The sequence below is a fragment of the Petaurus breviceps genome, unplaced genomic scaffold, assembly GCF_028583685.1.
Source record: "Petaurus breviceps papuanus isolate PSGF00001 unplaced genomic scaffold, PetGlider_PUasm1.0 214, whole genome shotgun sequence".
Lineage (NCBI taxonomy): Eukaryota > Metazoa > Chordata > Mammalia > Diprotodontia > Petauridae > Petaurus > Petaurus breviceps.
The window spans coordinates 8,582,879-8,603,465 of record NW_027185863.1 but is presented as its reverse complement, the minus strand read 5'-3'; the positions used below and the strand labels follow the sequence as shown (position 1 = coordinate 8,603,465).

The following is a 20,587-nucleotide window of genomic DNA, read 5'->3' as shown; positions in this document are numbered from 1 at the left end:
ATCCATCTTGCCTCCATGAAGGGGCTGAGATTAGTCTAGTGCAGTTGGCCCACTTCTTCAATACCAGTTTCACAAATACTTAGGCTCCTTAAGAGTCTACCCATTATGGTGAATCCTCAATAAACTTTGCTTTACTTTGACTGAGAGAAGACTTGAGTTGAATCCATTTAGCAGGACCTGGCATGTTGGTATTTTGGGATCTCGAGCACCCCCAAAACCACCAAACCTCAACAGAATTAGAGGTATAGTGTGCTCATGATTCAGCTACTTCTGCATTTCAGAAATACACTTGCCTTTTGAAGCTAACACCCCCTTGCAGACATATTCAGCTCATAGTCCACAATGACTTACAGATCTTTGTGGCTGTTGTTTAGTTGTTCCAGCCAGTTGTGTTGGACTCTTCATGACCCCATTTGGTATTTTCTTGGCAGAAATACTAGACTGGTTTTCCATTTCCTTCTCCAGTTCAGTCTACAGAGGAGGAAATCAGGCAAATAAGGTTAAGTACCTTGCTGATGGCCACACAACTAGTAAAATACATGAGGCTGGATTTGGACTCATCTTCCTGACTCCAGGCATGGCACTCTATGCACGGCACCACCTACAGATCTTTACTTCCTCTCCTAACTCATGACCTTGTGTTGCTGTAACATTTCTGCCTTCCTCCCATCATACCATTTTAAATACTCCTCCCTTCCTCCCTTTCTCTCTTCCTCCTATCCTGTGTGCTCTCACCATCCATGCGTATCACTTTCCTGAAGACCCTTTTGAAACTTTATCTCCTCTGGACAGTCTTGCTTGCTGAATTGGTTCTACACCACCATAAATTATCTTGGCAGCTATGATTTCAGTCTACACTGTATTCATTAGACCTTGTTGATTAGTTACTTTGAAACTGTCAAGTCATTTTGTGTCTATGCCTTATCTGCTGAATTAGATTGTAAACCTTATTACAACTAGCAGAGACTGTCTTCTACTTCTTTCTTTTCCTTTATTTGCTTTTGTTCTTATTGTCACCATCACCCCTACCCCCTTGACTAGTAAAGTGCTTTGTAACCTGTAGAAAGTTAGTAAATACATGATAACTGCCAATACTTGCATGCATACTTCCTAGAAGCAATTACGTAGAATATTACCTTCCTTATCTGTCTGTGTACAACTCAAGATAAAAAGAGCTGGCATTTTTCCATACTGGAAAATCAAGGAAGTTTGTATTAAGTATTTTATACTTCATGGTTTCTTTGCCTTTTTTTTAGTGAAATACCCTCCCCACTTTCAGGTACACAGTGCCTTATTAGAAGCCTCCCCTCCTATTACAACATAGTCTCTCAAGTGAGAGGGTTAGAACGGGTGATCTCTAAGATCATCAAGTCAGTAAGCATTTATTGAGCACTGACTATATGCCAGGCAATCTGCCAAGGGCTAGGGACACAAAGAAAGGCAATAGTAGCAAGTTCAAGTCCCTTCTGATTGTTGTATTCTATGATTCTATGAACTGGAGAGTAATTATTTTCATTTTAGCCCAATCCCAATAAAGCCAACACTTTAACTCTCAAGCATTTAGATTCTTTTAATCCTTTTATTTCTAATTCCATAAAGAAAGGCTAGGTCTCCCTTCTAAGGTCATATGAAGCTGATGGGGAGATATGATAATAATAAAAAATAATAAATAACTTCATGTTTCTTTAGTATTTTAAAGTTTCTATAGAACTTTCCCCCCAAATAAGGGGGTAGGTGTGATGGAAATAGGTACCTTAAATAGTATTGTCCCCATTTGACAGATGAGGAAACTGAGTCAGAAGTAAGTTAAGTGACTTGCCCATAGCAGTACATCTAGTACCAAAGCAATTAGGTTTTGCTATGGATAAATATGCCTAATAAGGGGTAAGTGGGCAGAGAACACTCACCTTGCCTCCTTAAATTTCTTCTAATCTCAAATTCATTTGTAGCTAGAGAGCCTCTTAGCAGTATCTAAGAGTGGCTAAAGGTATCAGAAGGTTCTGATCTCCTCGAAGCATAATTGCTTTGAAGTGGTATTTAGGCCAGCCGGAGATACCCCTTGTCCTTATACATGGTCAGATAAGTATAGGAACCAGACACAACTCAGTCCTTCTGACTAAATTATCTGTTCTTTCCACTATATCATGCGGTTTTGTGGCAAGGCAATCAAGTATCTAACACCATACTATGCTATAAAGGCTATTCTTAATGACAAATCTTAGTTTTTTTATTTTTATTTTTTAAGTATGCCTGGGGGATTGTGTTAGAAGTGAGAGCAGGATTCCTGGGCCATCCCTTTTCATTATCCTCCCTTCTACCTTACCTTTTCCATCCCTGATGCCCTGGATCACTTTTAGGTAGACCATAATACCTGGCCTGGATCTCCCCTCCTTTTTTCTCCTCTCCACACCACGGAGATTACACTGTCACCCTGTCTACTCCTATCTCTGCCCCATTCTAGGTAATCTAGTTTCATGATTCAGAGTTTCTGCTGCTTCAAGTTACCCAGAAGCACTCCAATAGCACCCAGCTGGGAATGAGGATGGGGGTGTGAGCAGGAGAGGAGGCAGCTCTAATACTGAAGGACTCCTGAGACAAGGAGAGGCACATGAGAAGAAATGGGGAACTCATACCTATAGAATACTTCACAGCTTTTCCTATTACAATCCTATCAGGTACTATTTTGCACACGGGGAAACTGAGGCACAGAGAAGTTAAAGGTTTTGGAGCCACTTTCCTAATAAATGTTAGAGCCAGGACGCAAGTTAACACCATGCTGATAGAATGTTTCATGTGGGTAGTGATAGAGGACTAAGCCCTAAGATAGGGTGTGGGCGGGAAAGGAATTGACTATAAGAGAACCCCAAATATAGAGGAGTAAGATGCAGGTTTGTTGTCTTTTAATGTACCCCCTTCTGATGCCTCATTATGTTGTGACCTTGAACTGGGATATATGGAGTTGGAGATCTTGTCCTCCCAAATGGCAAAGATTTCAAGTATGGGACCTGGTGATGAACCATATGTCATTCCTGCTATCTAAGCACTACCTTGCTAAGGTTGGAAAGCTTTATTTCTAGGCCCAGTGTACAATTTCCACCAGGATAGTTCTCAAAGATCTTCTACCAAAATTTAGAAGGGATGAATTGGAGAGAGTAAATACAATGACAAAATCACAGATCCTAAAGGTATTGATGGCTTGTTAAAACAACTAAGAAAACAAATGGATGGGAATTATTTGTTTGTTTCTTTATTTTAGAGGTAATAGGGTTAAGTGACTTGCCCAAGGTCACAAAACTAGTAAGTGTGTGAGGGTGGATTTGAACTCAGGTCATCCTGACTCCAGAGCTGGTGCTCTATTGATGGGGATTATCTGGTACACATTTGGCTGAAGCAGAATGATTTGACTGCATAATGGGCATCACTGAATACATTTGATGATTTATTCTTGTCCCATAAGAAGGCAACTTTTGTATCTTGTGAATTAGAAATTTTGACCAATTTCTAATGGTGCCCTTTATGGAGTGAGTATACATTATACTGAAATGGCAGAGGTGCAAAGCAGAAGAGGTTCACTGTGGGTATTTCTCCCCTGCTATAGCTTTCTCTTCCTGAAATCCAATGAACTCCTATTGCTGAACACAATTTGGTAAATGCAGATCTTAAGTATTATGCAGGCCTGGAAAATATCTTAAGCTAGTGGTTCTTAAACTTTTTGCTCTGAGAAGCCCTTTATACTCTTAAAAATTATTGAGGACCCTCCCCGACCCAGAGCTTTCTGTGGGGTTTATATCTATTTATATTTTCTGTATTAGACATTAAAACATTTTACTGTTAATATGAAAACAATTTTGACCTCCTATCCCTGAAAGGGTTCTCCCCTCACCAGGGGACTCCAGAGCACACTTTGAGAATCCTTGTCTTACAGAAAAGGCTGCATTTATTATTCGAATACAACAGATGTTAACAGGAGATTGATAAACTCATTATTATTATTATTTAGTTTTTAAAAAATATTTATTTTTTTAGTTTTCAAAATTCATTTCCATAAGATTTTAAGTTACAAATTTTTATTATTCAGCTTTTTATGAGTCAAATTCTTCTAGAAATAGAACTAGAGCAGTTATTTAGTAATAATACATATAGTTATAGTATTCTTCCCCAAAGCCTAATATTTCTGGAGACTGGTTTTCCCAGTGGCATGATAATAGCAAAACCACAATAATCAATCAATAAACAATTATTAAACACAATATTTGGCAATTGACCTTGAATGTTCACTGCACGATTCTGTGAAGTAATCAACAATTGGGGATCAGAGTTGCTAAGTTGCTTTCCTGAGTTCATATGTTTAGTCAATAGAAAAACCAGGGATGGACCCTTATGGAGCACCTTCCAACACCCTTTGCATTGTATCCCACAAGTCTCATTCAACATGGGCAATGTTGTTATTTCCCATTGTATATTCCTGTGAACTGGCTCAATTTTATGTGCAGGTCTCAGGTGAGGAGACTGTAACAGAAGGAGATTGAATGATTTGCTCAAAGCCATACAGGAAATAAGTAGGAGACAGTTAAAGCATCTAGCTTCTAAGACATAACAGTCCATCAAACTCACTGAACTATGTGTTTTCCTTAAGAAGGAACAGGGGAGTTTGATTAAGGGGACACTGTCTGGCTGTGCAGTATGTGCTAAGTAGGGAATGGTCCAGACTGTCTACTCAGAGACACTGACTCAAATAGCTCAGTCATCCACCTACGCTAGAGTAACAAAAACATTTGAAAGGGCAAGAAAATGTTTTAGGGGATGGGTTTATAGGTTTAAAAAAAAAATGCTCCTCTTATATAACATCTCTCTAGGTTCTGAGTAAGTTGGAGGGGGGAGAACAGATGAAAGTGCTTGAAGTTTAGAAGGAGTCTAAGGAAGGAGTTTAGAAGGAGCTCAGTCATCTAGCCTGAGCCCTCCATTTTACAGATGAGAAAACTGAGGCTCAGAGATTTTCAATGACTTTTTTGAGGTCACATTCTTGTTGTTCGGTAGTTTTCAGCCAAGGTCATATAGGTAGTCAAAATGTCAGAATGCAACCTTAGTGTTGGAAGGGACCTCAGCAGCTATGTATCCCAAGGGGTCATCCACTTATCCAGTATTTTATAGTTTGCATTCCTTTGGAAATCAGCAACAAAACTAATATTCAAACTTAGGTTCCAGATGCAAGGTTCTTTCCTCGAATAAAGACAACTGGAATTGAAGTCTTTACTTAGGATCTCAGGGGTTTACAAACTGGTTTATGTGTCTATCTCCTTTGATCCTTGTAACACCAGTCTAAAATAGGTAACACAGATATCATTCTCCCTCTTTTTCAAATAAGAGAGAGACTCAGAAAGGTTGGGTTGCTTCACCTCTACTCATGACTCTTGAATGGAAGTCTCAGGTTTCTAAAATGGTGGTTTGGGCCCCGACAAAAGTAAATATTCAAGCTCTTTGTTGTTTCTAGGTTTGCCCTACTGCCACCCCTGAGCTCCCCCAAACTAAAAGGTAATCTCTTAATTAAGTATATTTAAAAGTTGCCATCTAGGGGCAGCTAGGTGGCGCAGTGAGTAAAGCGCTGGCCCTGGAGTCGGGAGGACCCGAGTTTGGTTCCAGCCTGAGACACTTAACACCCACACAAAAATACTAGCTGTGTAACCTTGGGCAAGTTACTTAACCCCAATTGCTCTCCAAAAGGAAAAAAAAAGTTGCCATCTAATCTGTCAGCAGCTAGGTAGTGAAGTGGATAGAGTGATGGGCTTTGGGGTCAGGAAGATTCATTTTCTTGAGTTCAAATCTGGCCTCAGACACTTACTAGCTATATGACCCTGGCTAAGTCACTTACCCCTGTTTGCCTCAGTTTCTTCATTTATAAAATGAGCTAGAGGAAGGAAATGGCAAACCATTTTAGTATCTTTGCCAAGAAAATTGCAAAGGGAGTCACAAGGAGTAGGCAACTGAAGCAAAACAACAATCTAATCTACATTCATTTTAGAATCTGGCAATAGGAACAGAAAATCGAGAAAAGAGGCAAGAAAGGCATTTCAAAAATTCACCCAGTGGCTTTTCATTTCATGAGTGTAGATCATGACTTTAAAGGTCCTGTGTCATAAATATCACTGAAGACCATTGATCATTATTTTGATATGTAAATGAAGATATGTTCGCCTTTCTATACATTTAAATTCCTCATATCACATATTCCCTACCAGACAGGCCCAGATTTTAGATAAGGACAGTAATCAAGACAAGAGATTTTACTTAAATATTTGTATTTGGTAAGAGAGGTGTCAGCTTTAGTAGAGTTCATTCAAAAGACATTTTGTAAGCTCTTATTATGTGAAATATCTTTTCTTAGACCTTTGGGGAGTCAGGATAAATAAGGCACATGACCTCATCCTCCAGAAGCTAATAACATAGGGATAAGACAGGTAGAGAAATGAGAAAAATGTAAATTACAATAAGGTTCCATGAGATCAGAATAAGAAGAGATTACTTTCATCCAATACAGTAGAAAGAATAGTGAGCTAAGTCAGAACACATCGGTTCCTAATTGCACAGCAGAAAGAGCATTGGCAAAACTCAAAGGACTCAGGTTCAAACCTTGCTTCTGATGCTTATTACCAGGACTCAACATGCAAGAGGCCTTAATCACTTTCTCCTGACATCTCAATGATATTGTCATACATGCACTCTGGCTGGCTGCCGTCCCATGCCCCTGCATACCTTTCTTGCCTGCTTATCTTTTCTTCTGCTCATATGTTTCTCTGGTAACATCTTTTATTCCTGTTGGTCATTGGTTATTCATACAGCTTGCTCACACCTCTTCCTTACCACCTGTGTGATATGTCTTTTCATTTCATTGGAGACAATTTTATTCTATGTCTTACCCCCACACAGCACTGATAGTTTATTGTATGAAAAATATGGACCTTTCCAAAGGACTACAAATGTGTGTATATATACCCTTTGGCCCAGCACTAGGTCAGCATCTCAAAGAGATTTTTAAAAAGCAAAATTTGTAGAAAAATATTTATGGCAGCTCTTTTTATGGTGGCAGACTTGGAAATTGATGGGATGCCCATCAATTAGGCAATGACTGAACAAGTTATTTTATATGATTATAATGGAATACTATCGTGCTATAAGAAATGATGAGCAGGATGCTTTCAGAGAAACCTGGAAAGACTTACATGAGCTGATGCAGGAGAACATTGTAAACAGTAACAACAATATTGCATTATGATCAACTGTGAAGGACAGCTATTTTCAGCAATACAATAATCTAAGATACTTCCAAAGGGCTCATGATGAAAAATGCTTTCCACCTCTAGAAAAAGAACTGGAGGAGTATGAATGCAGATCACAGCATACTGATTTTCACTTTTTTGTGTTTTTTAATCTGTTTTTTCCTACAACATGATCAATATGGAAATATTTTTTGCATGATTGCACTGTATAACCTATATTAAATTGTTTATTGTCTTGGGGGGAGGGGAAGGAGAGAATTTGGGATTCAAAATTTTTAAAAATGAATGTTAAAAATTTTTTACATGTGATTGGAGAAAAATAAAATATTATTAAAATTTTTTTAAATATATGGGCCTTTGTTTCTGGGGAAGTTTGAAGTCATGAAAGATACTTTGTAGTTTACTTGAAGACAATTCATCCCACTTTTCTCTTCTTCCTGTTCAACTCTGAGTGCTGAGCTCATTGTCCCTTTGTACTGTCCCTCCCAGATATACATACTGACCCACAAATTTTCTAGGTTGTCCATCTGAATGCATATTGTAATCTGGGCCATAGATATTCTTCATCTATTTGTCACCAATCTCTTCCAATAGGTTCTGCAGTGTCCCAGAGCTAGATGCAACCAGAACAAATTCATCAGCAAACAGGAGCACCAGGCAGACCTGAACATCGACAGGGAATCTCTCTTAAATTTGGACTCTGCACTGGATTTCCTACAGCACAATGGTGAATGTCTTTGGCAAGCACATATTCCCTGTTTTATATTTATATTGACAACTAGATCTGGTCATCAAAACAGGTTATTTCTATTGTTATGTCCTTCAAGGAATGTTGAATAATTTTCATGTGTGGATGAGAGACTGTTGAAAAAAAATTTTTATTTTTTTAAATAAAAAATTGAAGAAAAAAGCTCATTTTTATTATAATCTTATAGTATGTGGATATTTTTCTCACTTTTTTTGGGGGGGGTCTCTTAGCAATGTATAAAATGGGTTACTGTTAGCCAATCAAAAGTCTGTACAAAATGGAATTTGTTCCTCCAAGTGAAATGCTTTTTCATAAAAAATAATAAACAAAGTCATATCTTGGAATCTCTATATTTCTCAAATGTAAAATGGTAAAGATGTGGTATATTGTTTTTTGTTTGTTTTGGGTTTTTTTGCCTTTTTGGAGGGCAATTGGAGTTAAGTACCTTGCCCAAGGTTATATGGCTAGTTTTTTTTTGTGTGGGTGTTAAGTGTCTGAGGCCAGAACCAACTCAGGTCCTCCTGACTCCAGGGCCAGCACTTTACTCACTGCGCCACCTAGCCACCCCATGATGTGGTGCATTGGTGAAAATTCCTTGCAAAAGCCTGTTTATCTTTGTCTTCAACTAATATTCTCATCAAAGATGTTCTTGATTCCTGTAGAGATGATTCTCACAAAGATTTTGTTTAACAGAAGCAGGGTAGACCAAAAGAGAATGTTAACAATGGAAGGGTTCTTGGGAATCATCTACTCTGGGGATTCTTAACCTGGGTTCATAAGTGTCTTTTAAAACATATTTTGAAAACTGTTTTAATGCTTTTGATTTTCTTTATAATTCTATATTTTTGATACATATAAAACATTCTTTTGAGAAGGGATTCAAAGACTTTGCTAGACTGCCAAAAGAATCTTTGATGCAAAAGAAATTGAATCCCTCTTCTAATCCAATGCCCTTATTTTACAGGAAATAAAACTGAGGCCCAGGAAAGGAAATTGACTTACCCAAGGTCACACAGCTAGCAAATGGCAGAGAACAGACTACCACATGAGACTGTTTCCTCATCTTGAAAATGGAAACACTAATACATACACAACTTGCCTTATGGTGCTATTGTGAGCACTCTATCTTAAAGCACTCTATACACATTTGTGCTATTGTTATATGCCATAACATTGAACATAGGCCCCAAAATATCTGCTTCTAGTAGTTTACAAGGCACAAGCTATATATTCGCCTTCCATTATCTCAGCCTCAACCCCACCCCAGCTATTTCATCTTCCAATTAAACTAGATAATTCCTGGGAGCAAGAAGCATCAGCAACAGATCCAGTAAAATTCTAAGGATTGTGTAAATTGTGATAGTTGCTTGTGTTTTCATAATAAATTCTTTTTTAATCTTCAAAAGGCTTGACTGAGCCTGTATTAGTCTTACCAACACCTAGTACAGTTGAGTTCCTCAGCCTCCTTTTGGGTTCTGTAAAAGGCAAGTGAAATGTTTTGCCTGGAGGCTGCAAATGAGAATCATTTGCAAAGCTAGTCTATGCCCTGATCAGACACATGGGTAGGGAAGAGTGTCTTAAATTCCTCGGGCAATTCCTCTGAATTCATCATAAGAGCCAATATCCTCATCCCCTGCCATCCTCACCACAGGAATATTGTAGCCCACATGATGCAGTAGCCAGCAAGGATGTCTGCCAATGTAGCTAGTACCTGGAGAGGTTGGGCCTGTCTGAGAAGAAAGACCAAAAGACAGGTTGAGCTTAATTGCTTTATTCATTTCCCAGCATCTTAGTCTTTGATGGTTTGTCAACACTCTGAGGCATAGGGGTTGGCAGAGAATATAGTCTGGATCTGAAGGTGTCTGTATTTTTATGAGAGAAGAGAGGCTTTTGTGGGTGAAATGGGTTGTATTCCTTTGCCCATAGTGCTTTTAAAGCCTTGCCACATTTCTTACCTGGCTGGAATTAATGACCTAAATGGGGTCACTATTTATTTAAACAGGATTATGATCTTAGCACTGCTCCTCAGAGGATTTCAATAGTGAAGGGAAAGGAAAAAAAGGGGGGGGGGACTTTCCTTGGGGTGGCAAGTAGGCATAGAAGGTACAAGGAGGCAAGAACTAATTGATTTTTCTCTATAATAATAATCATTAATAATAATCTATAACCATAATCATAATAATATCACACCATAAGACTCTCCATAGATCTGAAATGTAAGGACAAATTAAACAAAGAAAAAAAAAAACCAAGCAGACATTAGTGACCAGTAAATTATAGCTGACATTTATTTATGTAGCGTTTTATGGTTTACAAAGCACCTTTTCAGAGGTTACTTCATTCCATAATCCCTCCATTGCCTTTCCTCTGTTAATTATTTCCTATATATTCTGCATTTTTACCTGGCTTTGTATATGTTTGCATATTGTCTCCCCTGTTAGATTGTAAGTTCCTTGAGGGTAGAGAGTCCTGTTCTTGACGAGCTTATGTTCATGGGGTATAGGATGTGTTTCAGGAGGTCCAGCACCTCTGGTGTGAGGGCATGCTGAGCCATTTTCAGGGTCGTGTAGTCACTACACCCTATAAAATTGTCTCTACAGAAGGGCTAACCCAGCTTGGGGTAACCCACAGGCCTACCCCAAGCATGGGAAGACTCGCCTCCCTCCCCCTGCAGCAGGGCTGGGTGAGAACAGTTTGTTCCAACATTCATTAAGGTCACTGAAGCACTCACTGTGGTGTTCTTAGAGCTTAGACATCCTGGGCTATTGTCATCGGTCTTGACTTTTGTCTTGCTACTGGACTGAGATGGCTCTGGGAGAGAGAATGAGGCTGGTGACTTTGTGCAGCTCTGCCTCCCTTAAATACAGCTCATGAAGGAATCTAGACATCACCAAGTAACATTATTGGTCCTCTTGGAAGACAAAGGACAAACAGCAGAGACAGGGCACCGGCCTGCCGGAAGTGCTGACATAGACTCATCTACCCATTGTCCATGCTGCATTTGGGAGGGAACTTGGTGGGATTAATACTATGCAGAAAGTTTACCAGGCCTGAACCCATTCCCACTCTCAGAGGCTGTAGGGGAGATTGTGCTCCTTTGAATTTGGGGAAAATGTTTATATTTCTGTTCTTGCTATATCTTTTCAGTAAAAATGTCCCATTGTAAAAATTAATGGATATTAATTGCTTAAGTAATACTGAGGTGCTGATCATTGCTAGTTAACATTGGAGATAAAACACCTGAATGGAGCTTGAAGCAATAGAATGAGAAAAGATACCTTCTATCTCTTCAAAGTTACTCAAAGAACCCATAACACTAGCCTGATTCTGGGATTCCAGTTTGCTGGTAAGCATGTGTGTTGGGAGAATAAGTCCAGTCTTGATGTACTGGTAATGTTTAATAATGCCCAATGAGTGATGTAAACAATGAATGTTACAGAGAGTCAGGAGAGGGAGCAGTCACAGAAACCTAAAGCTATTTGAGAAGGTTCATGAGAAAGAAAGCACTTTAACTGGGTCTTAAAAAAAAAAGTAGACAAGCAGAGGGGAGTATTCCTCAGGCAGGGTAAATGATGTAAACCAGTGGTGAAAAACTAACATAAAAATGGCGGCCACCTAAGGATCTTTGTGGGTGGCATATCAGCTTGGAAAGCCACATATTAGTATTATCTATATGTTTTTGTATTTTGTGTTTGTTATTTTATTTATTTTGTTAAATATTTCCCAGTCACATTTTAACATGGTTTGGGCTACCCTCAGACATGTTGTGGGCCTCATTTGGCCCTAGAATGTTTGATACCTTCAGTGTAAGCAAAGTCACTGAAGTGGGACCGGATAGAGTATTCAGTGAACAATGAATTGACCAGGTGTTTTTGGAGTGGAGCTTTTGTATAAAATAATGTAAAATACTATTATATATGGGCCTAGGTTATGGAGAATCTTCTAGTGCCAGGTTAAGGATTTTAGACTTTAGCCTATAGGCAATAGGAAACATTTGAAAGATTTTTTTGTGTGTGATGGGGGCGGGGGTGGAGAGGAAGAGGGGGATATCAATGATTGTCAAAAATGATATTTAAGGAAGATAAAACTGGCAGTGGTTTGTGAGATGGATAGGTTAGGGCAGAGGCCAGAAGAGGGGGAGATCAGATGTGTCAGTAAAAGCCACTTGGTTCAAAGGATTCTCATGATCTGACAAATGGACCATAGTTATAGTTTGTTTGCAAAAGCTTTATTTTAGGATACATACAGGATAGAAAAAAAAAGTCAATTATTTCAAGATGTTCCTAAGTAGTCACAGCTGCTTTGCATTTTTATGGGATAGTGGATAGAATGTAGGTCTTCGAGCCAGGGAGACCTGAGTTCAAAATCTGACCCCTGATCCTAGATAAACCAATTAACTTCTCTGAGCTTCAGCTTATTTATCTGTAAAGGGAGGGAGGTCATCTTAATTGTTCTCAAAGATCCCTTCCAGCTATGATCTTATCACTCTGGAGTATTCCATATCCTGAGACTGAAATTGCTATTGCTAGGCATTTTCTTCACATGGGACAGAACTCCAGTTAGAGCTAAGGAATATACTACTTCGGGGGTCATAGAGCTCAACAGGAACTCTAGGCTAAGAATCATATTTGATGGGGTCTCAGCTTAAGCTTGACTTTGTCCAAATGCTGTTTCCTCCACAATATTTATTCCTCTTTGGGTCTGAATACTAATCACACTCCCAGGCTTAGTGATACACGAGGGACAAAGGAAGCTGTTTCTGCTCCCAAAGGTACATATTTTCACAATGCTGGATAGGAAACTATTGCAAGAGAACAGGGGCTAGAGTGATGGGAGTGGGAATAGAACAAAGTCATCTTCAAATAACATTTGAGTATTAAATTCAAAGCGTTAGACTTCATTTTGATCAATCTCCCAATTTAGTCATCTTATAAAACTACTACTACTACTACTACAACTACTTCTACTTCTATTTCCATTGGCACCACCACCACTACAAATGATAATTATAATGATAATAGCTATGTTAAATCCTTTTTCAGTCATGTCTGACTCTTCATGACCCATTTGGGGTTTTCTTGGCAAAGATATTGGAGGGGTTTGCCATTTCTTCTCCAGCACATTTTCAGATGAGGAACTGAGGCAAACATAGTTAAATGACTTGCCTAGGATCACACACACATATAATTATAATAATATATACATAATATAATATGTTATAATAATATATATAATAGCTATCATTTACATATTTCTGTAAAGATTGCAAAGTGCTTTACAGATATTTTCTCATTTGATCCTTTAAACAACCAAGGGAGTGAGAGTGGGGGTGGAAGAGTAAGTGCTATTATTATTCCCATTTCACAGGTGAAGAAACTGAGGTAGCCAGACGTTAAGTGACTTGCCCAGGGTCACACAGCTAGTGAGTGTCTGAGACTGGATTTGAACTCAAGTCCTCCCAACTCCAGGTTCAGCCCTCTATTTGCTTCTAAAGTCTGAGCCACAGCAAAAATCATGGAATGACAGAATCTCAGAGTCAGAAAGGGTCTTAGATATCCTCTATAACATCTCTAACAATTCATCTAGGCTTTGTTCACAAATTTACAGTGAATACAATTACAGACACAATGTATGTGTGATGACCAACTTTGATAGATTGGACTCTTCTCAGCAATGCAGTGATATAAGTCAATCCCAAAAGACTCATGATGGACAGAAATGTGTGCATCCAGAGAAAGAACTAGAAAGAACTGAGTTTATATACAGATGGAAGCAAAATACCTGATCTTTTCCCTTTTCTTGTTTGGTTTTATGTCCTCTTTACCATTTTTCATTCCATCTGATACAATCCATCTTTATAACCTGACTAATGTATAATGTGAAAGTATTTACAAATCCTGTACTTGACTGTATGCTGCCATAGGGGGAGGGGAGGAAGGAGGACAAAATGTGAAACTCAAGGAATTGTGGAATTGAATCTTGTAAACTAAAAGTAAACAAAAATTAATTTTTTAAAAAAGAAACAAAAAAATAAAGTATATTAAATTTTAAAAAACAAACAAAAAAAATTTACAGTGAATACCTCCTGGGGCAATGCCTTCCAATTTTTGGATTCCATTAATTGTTAAAAAGTTTTTCATTACATCAAGCCTAAACCTGCTTCTCTGCAACTGTCATCCATTACTTTTAAAATAGTCTGGCTCTCTGGGGTCAGCCAGAACATGGCTAATCTTTCTTCAGAATGACAGCCCTTCAAATATTTGAAGATTAAATGATTAATTTTAGCATCAGATTTGGTCACCTGCTAAAGAGATGCACCACATTGAGATCCATAAGACCTGCTTGTGACAGGCTGCCTCTGTGCCGGACCTGCCCCTCCTCCGATCTTCCCTTTTCTGAAAACTTCAATACCTTATTCTAGAAACTTTCCTGCCCTATGCTTATAAAATAATGGACTTGAAGATGAATCCCCAAGGGTTCCCTGCTTGTGGTATCAAAGATGGGAAACCAATCAGAGATTTGAGTGAGAGATCTCTCCCTAAATAACTTATAGTCTTGCTTGCATTTCCTAATGTCCTGATGTAGGGGACATAGGACCTTTGACATTAACTAGGAGGAAAGGAGAGTTGGTAAAGTTTTCTTTTCTTCCTTCCTTCCTTCCTTCCTTCCTTCCTTCCTTCCTTCCTTCCTTCCTTCCTTCCTTCCTTCCTTCCTTCCTTCCTCTTTTTCTTTCTTCCTTTCTTTAAGGGGTAGACACTCAGGTTTGAGTGACTTGTCCAGGGTCACATAACTAGTAAGTATCTGAGGACAAATTTGAACTCAAGTCTTCCTAACTCCAGGGTTGGTTCTCTATCTACTGAGTTACCTACTTGCCCCTTGAAGCTTTGTTTTCAAGTTTTGAGGACAGGCTCTCCTTAGGACCATCTCTGATTTCCCTTCCTCATTCAATAGCAAGAAGGTCATTGTATTCAAGGCCCAGTGACCTCTCCAATTATATCTTTATCTTATTATTTCAATCCTTAGATGTCTCAGTTTAGGCTGTGGGCTACTAAATGAGTTAAAATGTGCCATAATAATGGCCTATTGCTTTATCTGACTATTTTGTGAAACATCCTTAAATTGAAAAACAGTTGGGATATACCCAGACAGCTAATATTCAGTAATTTGAAGAGTTGACTATAAAGATTATATATATATATATATATATATATATATATGTATGTATATATACATTACATGATTTGATTCTCATAATATCCTTGTAAGCTAGATAGTCAGTATGTCACATCCTCATTTTATCAACCAGGAAGATGAAGATTAGGTAAATTTGATGTTATGCCTATGGTTACCAAGCTGATATGTGATGGAACAAGGATTCGAACCTAGGTCTTCTAGTTACAAGTCCATTGTTCTTTGTGTTACACAAGCTATACAACACTGTCTTCAGGAAGCTGGCAGTTCCATGGGTAAGCCGCTAAGCTTGACATCAGCCTCTTGGATAATGCTGCCATTATCTGATCAGATTTTTTTGTTTTTATCATTTAAAAAATCTCATTAGTATTGCTTAGTCAGTTCTGGACTTTTTTTACTCCTCTAACCTTTCAGCTCTATCTCCCCCTTACCTCCAAATAAGTTCATCTTTTGCTATTTTTAACACAGTAATTATTATAATTATTCCATCTGAAATTAAAGGTATAGTTGGCCATGGGGTGAGGTAGTTTTCCAATTTCATAATGTTTAATAGAGAAGACTTCCTAGAGGAAGAAGAAATGTAAGTTCCTAGAGGTCTAGAATTCTTTTGATTTTTGTATACCCGGCACTCAGCACAGAGCCTTGCTCAGGTTCTTAATAGATGTTGGTCAGTTTGAATTGAATTAAAAGTACATAGGCAAGAAGGACTGAGCTGTGTTTTTAACTCCCATAAGCCACATGTTTGATATCACATTATATAACAGAGGCAAAGCCCAATGGATCTAAGACATAGGGCAATAAAAGAATGACGATTTTAGAACCCAAAGAATGTAGTGGAAGAGACCTCCAATGTAACAAGCTGATCATTTAAGTCAGTCCTTTCCATGGATCCTGTGAGCTATTAGACCTTTTGATATGTTTTTAATACAAAGTCTTCTGAGATTACAATAATATTAAATTAGTATGAAAAATTTAAGTCAGAACTCAGAAGATTTTTAAGAAAGAGATAGCTGTGATATGAATTTCTTTTCATGATATGATTTAACAAGTTTAATTTCCATTCAGCATGTGGTTTTTTATGGGGAGGTCAGGTTGGTGGTGGGGAAGGAGTTGGGAGGTAGAACCTGGAGGAAGCAGCTGATATGTCCTTGGAAAAATATTTGTATAATAAAGTGACCAATAATGGATCATTGCACATGGTAAGACATACAACTATGACTTGGTTCAACATGGTCAGTCAGGTGGAAAGGTGGCTAGGTAAGGCAGTAAGCCAGCTCTAGTCTAGCCCAGTTAGGAGGATCAAGTACTTTAGATGACTAATCTAGAACCAGGTCCTGATCCATACAAAGTCAGAAAATAGGTGAAGCTGTCTTTATTGTTTTCCCAATTTTCTGTGATTTTCATTGACTTCTTGCTGACTACTGCTTTACTCCCATATTCTCTCTCAGCCTCTTCCCAGCTAGCCATAGGAGTAACCAGTCTAGTTTAAGGGAAAGAGCACAGGAAAAGAAGGTAGAAAACCTGACCTTGAATTTGGACTCTATTGGTTATTATTTAGGATGGCCTTGGACAAATCAATTCACCTCTCTGAGACTCAGTTTCTTCTTTTGTAAAATAAGGGGGTTGGACTAGATGCATGGAAGTCTCTTTATATTTTTTTTTAGTGGATCACATAGTGTAGGAGGAGGATCACTGGATTTGGGATCCAAGAAAAACTGGGTTTAATTTCTGGTTTTGCTGCTACTTAATACTTCTGTAACTGAGGAAACTCTGAGGAAATTTACTCTCTGTATCTCTATTTCCTCATATGCAAAACTAGGGGATTGGACTAGATGGAAGTGATGGGGTACATGCTCTGAGAAACCCCTTGAACTCTGATTGAATCTTTCCACTTGATGAGGCATTTGCCTGAGGCCATAAGCCTTTCATTATAGCTAGACCCAAATCTCTGTTACTCTTAACCTAGCCTAGCCCTCCTTTGTCGGTCATCTCCAGGTAGCCTTCAGCTATTTCCCACCCTTGATCTCATTACTAGAGTCTGACCTCAGTCCCCTCAAGAAGCTCTTTAGATTCCTCCTCAAGACCCTCCCCAAACCCCTCCTCTAGACCATCCCTAAATTCTCCCAGTTTGTATTTAAGATCCATCTTGCCTCCATGAAGGTGCTGAGAATTCAATCTCATGCAGATTTACTCTGTGTCAGATTATTCTGGCCCGCTTGTCAATACAAGCTTAACATATACTTAGGCTCCTTAAGAGTCTACCCATTATGGTGAATCTTTAATAAACTGCTTTACTTTAGCTGAGAGAAGTCTTGAGTTGAATTCATTTGACCGGAACCAGCATATTGATATTTTGGTGTCTTGAGCACCCCTAAATCCTAAACCTCAACAGAAGAACTTGGAGTCAGGAAGACCTGAATTCAAAACCTGACTCTGACCTTACCCTCTCTATGACCCTCAGCAAATTAGTTATTTTGTCTGAGACTCATTTTCTTCATCTATAAAGTGAGGGGTTTGGATTAGATGCCTTCTACAATTCCTTAAAGCTCTGAATCTGTGATTAATTGAATTCTAAATTCTCCTTAGTTCCTATGAACCTGTGCCTGCATTCCCAAGGTAGTATTCCATTCTCTAAAATAACCTATCCCTGGAGACAGTTTCATGCAATGAAAAGATAATTTGATTTATAGTTGGAAGAATATTCCATAATGTTAGTATTATTATATTCATAATTGACTACTACTAGGGGGGTTGACTAGATAGGGTCTTAAAATTTTTGTATCATGGAACCGTTTGGCAGTCTTGTGAAACCCACGGTCCCCTCTCAGAAGATTATTTTTAAGTGCATAAAATATTAAAAATGAAAAGCAGATGAAAAACCTGGAAAGATTTACATGAACTGATGCAGAGTGAAGTGAGCAGAACCAGGAGAACATTGTACATAGAAAGGGCAATAAATAGTGTATGGTGAACAGCTGTGAATGACTTGGCTATGATGGTCTAAGACAATTTCCAAAGAATTCATGATGAAAAATGCGATCCACCTCCAGAAAGAGAACTGACAGTCTGAATGTAGATAAAGCTTAGTTTTTTCACTTTATTTTTCTTCCTTTTTCTTTTTTTGCAATATGGCTGATAGGTAAATTAAAAAAATGCATAAAGTAGAATACATAGGGTTACAAAGGTAACCAATTATATTGAAATAGAGTTATCAAACTATCAAAAAATTATACTAGGGTAAAACCTGATGTTCTCTCCAATTTCCTCTAGTTCTAAACTCTGTGATTCCTAACCCATGACCCCCCAAAATTTCCATTCCCATAGTAACATGAAGTCAAATAGCATGTCTTAACTAAACTTCATAGATCTCTCAGCCTAGTATAATTCTCTGCACACAGTAGGTGACTTTTAAATAACAGAATTTCAGGCAGTGTGCTAGGCAAGAGGAGATGATCATTTTAGATTGGTGAGCAGGTGAGCAGGGCTCAAATTACACGTGATGAAAAATATGCTGTACTAGCCCCTGGAGCCTCTCTGACCACTCCAGAAGCCCCTATATTTCCTTAAAGACAAGGAATTGTTTCTCTAATCCCACTGAAGGACATCTACCATCTACCTCTCCAGGGTTCCATTCATTCTCCTTTTTGTTCCTACTGTTTTTATTAACCATAATTAATACCCAATTGAAAGATACTTATCTCAAAGGGAAGTATAAACAATAATTAATCTTTATAACATCCTCTTGTACTTGCCATCTGCTTTACAATAGATAACAATTATTGTTATTTTTGTTTTGTCTTTGAGCCTATTGCAAAGCACCACACAGACATCCTTTAGTCACCTCTTTGTAAACACACGGCACAGCAGAATATCACCTGTCTAGGAATCCAATGTTCCAATATTCTAGGATTAATTAGCCTCACACTTAAGAAAAACAAAATTTAATTGTGACTCCTGAGGGTAGTAGGAAGTCTAACAGAGGAAGGAAACTAATCAATAACATGATCTTCAAATACAACATATAAGGAAAATATGATGAGAATCAGACTGAGCATCAGGAAACCTGGGTTCTAGATTCAGTTCTCTCTACTAACTATATGGTGAAGGCCTTGTGGTAAAGTGGAAGGGTGCTGGATTGGAGTTAGAAGTCCTGCCACTTACCAACCATGGCATCTTAGGTTAGACACTTAGCCTCTTTGGGCCTCAGTTTCCCTGTTTGTAGAATGAGGAGCTTGTACTAGACAGATGATTTCCAAGGTCTTTTCCAATTCTCCATCCAATATCCTTGGGCAACTCATTTAACCTTTCTTTGTCTTTGAACTTTATAGAATGTTAGAACTAGGAGGGATTTAGAGATAAAGTAATTAGTACAAACTCTTCATTTTACAGAAAAGAGAATTTAGGCCAAGAGAAGTTGTGACACATCAAAGTTCACAGAGCTAATAAGTAGTAATCAGAGTCTTCTAATTCCAAATTCAGTGTACTTAAAAAAAATAATATTACTCTGCCTTTTGATGGGAGGGGATAAAAACCACTGATTTTAAAAAAAAAACCTATGTTGGTCTTCAGTTTTTTCATTTGTGAAATGAGGGGGTTAAGACTAAATAATTTCTAAGGTTCCTTTTTGTTTTAATAGTCTATGTTTCTATTACATAGACATATGATAATTATAATAATCACCATCAACAATCGACATTTTTATAATGCTTTAAAATTTACAAGTTGCAAAGTTTTCAAAGTACAGATATTCACTTGCTCTAACTAGATCCCATTAAGCTCCCTGTCTGCCTTTCCTTTTGTAACCTGAAATTGAAAGCCGTAAGTCCAAATATATCAAGAAAAGGCACAAATGTAAGGAAACTCTGGGTTGAATGTTGTGCCCTTCATTATCCCTGTCCAAGGTTCCCAGGAGAGAGGTCTATACCCATCATCCTAGTTAGAAGAGATCATCACCTCTATTTTCCAGTCCTTTAGGTTCTGGGGATGAGTCTGATTCTCAATGTGGTCAGAAAAGTAGCCAAGAAGCAAGCACGTTTACACATATTTATTGTCAGGGGTACAGGTCTCATCAGTCCCTTTGGGATCCCCACTGGGGCTCTTAGTGTCACAATGAATAGACTAGTGTTCCTGAAGTAAAAAAAGACCTGAATTCAAATGTGACCTCAGATGCTCACTAGCTGTACGACACGGGTTAAGTCACTTCACCTCTGCTTGCCTCAATTTCCTCATCTATAAAAATGGGGATAATAATAACCTCTGCTTCCCAGTATTATTGTGAGGATCAAATGAGATAATGATGAAGTCACCATAAAATGCTGAGGTGCTTGGAACCCCATAATGCCAACATGCCAGGTCCTGCAGAATGAATTTGATT

The 20,587-nt window shown here is 38.3% G+C and overlaps 1 protein-coding gene and 1 pseudogene across 3 annotated transcripts in view; one reads left to right on the top strand and one right to left on the bottom strand.

Annotated features, from left to right (window-relative positions):
• The window catches only part of CHAMP1 (chromosome alignment maintaining phosphoprotein 1), a 133,634-nt gene extending 124,161 nt beyond the window's left edge, over positions 1-9,473 (top strand). For 2 of the 3 annotated variants that reach the window (XR_011169430.1, XR_011169431.1), the window contains exon 2: positions 7,869-8,366. The gene's annotated coding sequence lies outside the window, so the exon portion shown is untranslated. Of the gene's footprint in view, positions 1-7,868; positions 8,367-8,986 lie in introns of those variants that run through there. The other variant, XR_011169429.1, reaches the window with a different exon arrangement.
• LOC138165738 (small ribosomal subunit protein eS17-like) overlaps positions 1-20,587 on the bottom strand; it is a 53,309-nt pseudogene that overhangs the window by 25,461 nt on the left and 7,261 nt on the right.